We start from the raw sequence: 6,914 nt of genomic DNA, 5'->3' as shown, positions 1-6,914 counted from the left end.
CTTTTTTAAATTAATAATTCCAAGTTGATTTTTTTAAATCCTCATACAAAGATATTTTTTCCATTGATTTTCAGAGAGTGGAAATGGGGGTGGTGTGGGAGAGGAGAAACGTCCATGTGAGAGAGACACAGCAATTGGTTGCCTCCCACACTTGACAGGGGATAAACCTATAATCCAGGTATGTGTCCTTGACTGGAAATCGAATTGGAGAACTTTCTGTGCTCAGGCCCATGTTCTAACCATGCCACTGGCCAGGGCTCCCTTTTGTTTTTCTAACCCCTCAACCTATTATTTTCAAATTCTTCCAAATTTATTTATTTTAAAGGAGTATATTCCATTCACTCACTAGGAGGGAGGAGGGCTGGATAGCCTACTGTGACCACTTTGCAGATGTTATTCTTTCTGATGCAACCCAAAGACTGTCACTGTTCAAAACTGATATAACCCTAACATGCCTGCAGTTACTGGCTCACAGAGGACTTGCCGATCCAGGTACCCACAAAGACTACAGGAGGATCTCGCTATACTTCTGGATTACACTGGTACACTGTTTACTTAATGTGGAACTGCTCTGTCAATGTGACTGGGTCATACCGGGCTTTTAGCCTAAACAGCATGCTCTGCTAGAACCAGAACTCTCGCCCAAGAATATGTAGGGCCTGTTGTGACCTTTCAGGAGGAACTTTTGTCTGAGGTTCTTTTGATACAAGAACCATCTGGAACACTTCAGTCTAAGACAGAGGTTCTAATACAGTGGATCCTAAAAGAGAAAACAAGTCTATATTCCATTTTCTCAAGATGCTCCTTAGCCCCTACACATGCCATTATTATTATTTTTTTTACTTTTACATCTTTATTTTACACACAAGGAAACTAAGATACAGAGAGACTAAATTACCTGCCTAACATCATTCAGCTAATAAGTAGTTGAACAGAGATAGAACCTCAGATAGTACTACTCGAGGGTTCACTCTTAACCAATATACCATATATTGCTTTTAATTCAAAGTCATTGATGCACTTATAGGATATATTATTGAGTCATGTTTGTGTGAGAGCCAGATCAATTAACAGAGAAGTGGGAGGAGACCAATGATAATGAGAGAAGAAGAGTCTCTTGAACAATAGCAGGAGACTTGGAGAAGGGACTCAGCTAGGCAGGTGAGTGCTCAGTGCAATTTGTCTGCAACCACAGCCACTACCAGCCACGTATTCTTGGATAGTCTTCTGGGACACAGAGAGTCAGTTCAAGAAGACTTGAATTGAGCACTTATTGTTCTATGTATTAGAGATACCAAAAGTAGAATGAGAGTAAAATTTTCAACATACCCACAATCTAGTGAATTTGTTTGCAGTGTGAGAGTACCCCAGAAGGCCAGCTAATTGTCTCTATGCTCTAGAGTCTGTGCCCTGGCAGGCATAGGGCACGTGAGAGAAGGGATCTGTTGACATCTGTTCTGGAATAGATCCTCCCCAGCCACGTCCTTAGCTTAGAGAAGCACTATGTTTCCAAATGCCCTACACATATTTTTTTACCCACATTCCAGCTATTACCTCAGTATACCAAGGAAATTTCAGAATAAAAACTATGGGTGGCTTCTGTCACATCCTTTATACAGGGCAATGGGCCCTATTAAAATAGTATCCATTTGTATTACTAAGTTTGACCATTCAAGTCATTACTTTTCTAAGAATGAAATCTACTCTAGGTTGTCAAAATATCTATGTCATATAGTCAGAAAAGAGCTGGCATATACATATATTTTAAGATTTCTCCTTAAAGGAACTTTGCTTTTTGTGCTGGAACATTTTCTCTAAACATCGCAAGGAAATAGACTAAGTTTTTCATTTGATATTTGCATTCATCCTCCTAGTCAAGCATACCATGTGGAAAGCATTGATTTAATATTAAATTGAATTAAATTTGTCCCATTCTTTTTATTTCTACTTACACAAAATATACTTCTCTGGTGTTTCTACTCTTCTCATTGGAAATACATGAAATAAATGTAATAACTCTTGAACATGAAAATTCTTCAAATATTTGATGGCAGCTATTTTGTTCCTACCTCTTGGTGTTCTTTACTCCAGACTAAACATCTCTGATTCCTTTAACTGTTTTCATATGTTAGAAAATCAACAATCCTCACCAACTCACTACTTGGTCTTAGATCAGAGATTCTTAAGCTGAATCAGAGATTCTAGGGAATTTATAGCTGGATTTCAAAGACTGCTATAAACTTTCTGAAATTGTATATAAAATTATATATGCATTAAGCACCTTTTCCTGGGGAGATAGCTGTAGCTTCTTTTAGATTCCCAATGGGATATTATCTGTGATCTCCTGAAGATCAATTATCACTGATAGAAAAGTTATCCAGTTTGTCACTGTTCATCTAAATTGTGGTTCCTAAACTTGCACATAATGCTGCTGTGGTACAACCGAGAAAGCACAGTGGAGGTGGTATTTCTCTTAGTCAAGACACCATTTTTCTTCTAATGCAACACAACCTTCTAGCCACTTCTAATTGCCATCTGATATTTTTAATTAAGACTAAATTTATTTATACATAAAACAACTAAGTATCTTACAACCATACTTATGGATATGCACACACATACACAACCACCATATTCATTATCAAGCCCATTTCCACTGCTACTTTTACATATCTTTTAGTGTGTAATCCATATTCTACATTTTTACCTGTCAAACTTCATCTGTTGACTTAATCTATCATAGTCATAAATATTTTCTTGCATGCTATTTCTTACATTAATTAATATTTTGGGTTTGTAGTCATTTATAAATTTGGTAACCATGCCTTCTCTCTCTTCTTCCAAGTTGTTGATAATGCTGTTGACAGTTCAATATCAGCCAATTAAAGACCTTCCCTCATGTTGCTATGAATCCATTATACAACACTCTTTAGAGTATATCAGTGTAGTGCATTGCTGTGTCATACAATGTGTATCTCCCCAATGTTTTAGAAGATATGCCATGAGATATTTTGGTAGTGCCCAAATAAAATTAAGGATTTAATTTATCAACAGCATGCAATTCGCTAATCCTGTCACCACAGAACATAAGGTTAGTTTGGACAAAATGATACTTACCACAGTATAAGCAATTAGCATCCAATTATTGATTTTTCCTGTTCTAATTTTTAATTGGTAATTGTAGAATAGCACCAATTTAAAATAATATTTGAAAAGAGATCACCAATGCATAATATATTACTCCATAATAAGTGTATGCTTTAAAATATTAGGATAGTTTATAGTGTAAGAATTTTATCTTTTAAAGTGGATTTTTCTACAGAAATTGGTTTTTAAAGCAACAAATATGCTCTATGACATATAAACAAGCATTTTAAGAAGAATGAGAAAAATCGACTCACTTTGGTACAATGAGAGCTTGTTGTCGGTCTTTCAATGGGAGGGTGAAGATATTCTATAACAAACACTGCAACACATAATCCTTATATAAATACTGGATATTGAATTATTTATACAAAATTAAGCACCATGATTTTATGGTATTTTTTTCAAAAATGAATATTTTTCTTGTGTGAATGGGTGAATGAATACAATAAAAAATGTAGAAAAAAAAGTACTATGGAGTATTGACCAAATCAAATGTTTTATTTTAATAGCACAGATAGTAAGAAAAATAACATTTATAAACAGCTAAAAATGATCATATGCATAAATTATAGATTCCTTATTATTTTAAATAATATATAATTTATGACATATGGATTTACTCTGAACAACTGATTTATCTATACATGTTAAAGCATTTCTATAATTGAAAATGGTAAGTTAAGAGAGTGTAGTTTAAATTTTAGGCTATAATGCAAGTAAAATAAGGATAAATAATACAATAAATAAGAGAAAGTATGAAGTAAATTGGAACACAATAGGAAAATGTCTTTTATTTATTTTAAAATCAACATGTTGCATTGAGAAAATTTCTCCCCATTTTAGAAATATAAAAGCACACAGAAACAAAACTTTAAGGAATAAGTTTTTGAGGTTTGTAAAACCTGTTATAATAAAAAAAGATTAATTGTTGCAGAAAACATGAACTACCTCAAGAATGACCCTAGTCTTGCATAATATAGGATTGTATTTGCTGAGATACAAACCATACTTAAGAATGAAAGGGCCGTCATCTAGATCCCTAGCAAAGGAGACATCTATAGGTACTCAGATATCAGGAAATTCTATCTAATAAAAGAGTAATATGCAAATTATACCATCACTCCAACACAAGATGGCTGCCCCCATGTGGTCAAAGATGGCTGCCCCCAAGTGGACACAAGATGGCTGCCACAAGATGGCCAGCAGGGGAGGGCAGTTGTGGGCGATCAGGCCAGCAGGGGAGGGCAGTTAGGAAGGACCAGGCCTGCAAGGGAGAGCAGTTGGGGGAGACCAGGCCTGCAGGGGAGGGCAGTTGGGGGTGACCAAGCCTGTAGGGGAGGGCAGTTGGGGGGGACCAGGCCTGCAGGGGAGGGCAGCTGGGGGAACCAACTGTCAGGGCAGTAGTTAGGGGGGAACCAGGCCTGCAGAGAAGGGAGGGCAGTTAGGGGTGACCAGGCTGGCAGGGGAGGGCAGTTAGGGGCAATCAGGTTGGCAGGATTGCTGGATTGTGAGAGGGAACATTCCTCGAGGGGTTCCAGATTGGAGATAGTGCAGGCTGGGCTGAGGGACAACCCCCCACCCCCCCGACACACACCTGTGCACGAATTTTGTGCACCAGACCTCTAGTAAAATATAAGAAGTTAATTACTATAATGTGCTTCACAAGTTTAGTTTGGGAAATTATTTGAATTGTTGGGAAGAGTTAAAAACATGTTTTTAGATCTAATGATGTATTAAGATCTACTGAACAAGAGGAACTTTTGAACCTGAAATTAAGAGTTCTCACCTGCATCAACTCAAACACTCTTCATAATTGCCTTCTCAAATCATGTCCATTAATATGTGACTGTCAGCTTGCATGATCCCAAACACATGTGCCCTGTTCACTTGATGAATGACTAAACTATCTGTTAACACCAAATCTCCTTCTTCTTCCTACTCTTTTGCCCACAAATATCAGAGGTGATTCCTGTTTATCTGCCATTGAGTCCTGACATCAATTAAGGATGGAAGAGAGTGGCTCTCTGTGGCTTTTGAATTCTGAACTCAGTGGTTTACATAATTAAAATGTAGAGGAAAAGAAATAACATATCATCTTACCCTATGAAAGGCAGGATCTTCCACTTTTAGTTAACCACTGTTCCTCTCCTTTGGAGATAAGAGGTGACAAATGGACTATGGTAGGAATGCTTGAATAACCTGTGTAGAGAGAATGAGATGCTTAGACTGCCCATTACCAGTAGCATACTCATATAAATAATTAGTACTGTAAATACTTGGCCTACTACTTAGTGAGAAAGAATTAATTAATGTTATAATCAACAGTATAGAAGCCCTTGTCTTTTTAGATGGTTGGGGAAATCATGATTTAGAATGGAGAAACAGAGTACAGTATGTCTTATATTATACTATTTGATGAGAAATGAATAGTAATATTTTGTTACATTAAGTATAATTTTTTTTAAATTGTAATAAAATTTTAATTTATAGTAATTTTTTAAGTTAGGTATGTAATTATTTATATGTGGGGGATACAGATAATGAACCAAATAGCAAGAAGATTCAGATGGCTACTGAAGAACCCTATAATGTATAGGATGTCTCTTTCTCCCATCCAGTCACTTTTGGCTTTCACAGAGAGAAAAAGAAAGACAGAAGGAAGACAACATACAACAGTATGCTGACATTGTTGGATGAATATTTTATTCAATAAAATGTTGTACTTGGCCCCTTCATTTTGCTTTCCCAGAAAGAGGAATCATCTCTTTTCTTCTAAAATTTAAGTTTTCAAGAATCTATAGTATTTCCTGGAATTAAACAAAAGTTTAATTGAGCCGTAATTTTCATCCACCACATGATGCATGTGTGTGTTTTTGGTGATGCCTATCTCCCACAAATGACATAGAATTACTATATATACATGATGTATCATTCATGCTCATATCAAAATGGAGGCTCTGCCTGGAAACACACATACTACCTTCCTAAAAATAGTTGCCTAAGAAGCACATTCCTTCAAATGTTTAAAATCCTGTGGGAATATACTCAAACTTCAAATTTCTTGTTCAGTTACATTTGTGCTGTAATAAGGGAAGTGGGGAATTGGAAAGATGTGTTTGTTTGTTTTATGTGAAAACACACTAATGCATTCCTATCATAAAAGTGATGGAAAGAAGTTTGTGTATTTGTGATTCATTAAAGAAAGAGGTCCTATGTTAGTGCTTAAAATAAAGATGTGATTATTCTTCTTTAATGATGAAACAATACAGATGGACTATTAACAATTTTCCTTCATAATTTAAAGATTTCAGAATATATGCAGAGTATCCAATGCACATTAACCTTTAGGTCAGAATGATCATGTAACTCTATTCATGATAACTATAATCTTGGGATATAATAATATGGAATTTCTATTTCCCACAATCAGGCCCATGGAAACCAAGATCTTTGTGGGATGCCCAATTACCCCACTGCTGGAAGGTCAAGAATAACAAACCATATAAACATCTAAGAAATGAGGTCGGAGAACATGGAAATTATTATGATTATTTTTGAAGTTTGTCCCATTTATTCAGAATGTTAAACAACATACTAATAAGCCATGGATTCTGAACCATCTCCTCCCATTATAATATTCAGATGGAAAATATTCAAACATAAGCAAAATAGACTTTTTTTATAGGGTATTGGGAACATTTTCAAATATGATATTTTTACTTAAGTAGAATTAATAATATTAAAATAAATATTTGCATTACATTGGC

Source organism: Plecotus auritus (assembly GCF_963455305.1).
Source record: "Plecotus auritus genome assembly, chromosome: 8".
NCBI classification, from domain to species: domain Eukaryota; kingdom Metazoa; phylum Chordata; class Mammalia; order Chiroptera; family Vespertilionidae; genus Plecotus; species Plecotus auritus.
This window is presented reverse-complemented; position numbering follows the sequence as displayed.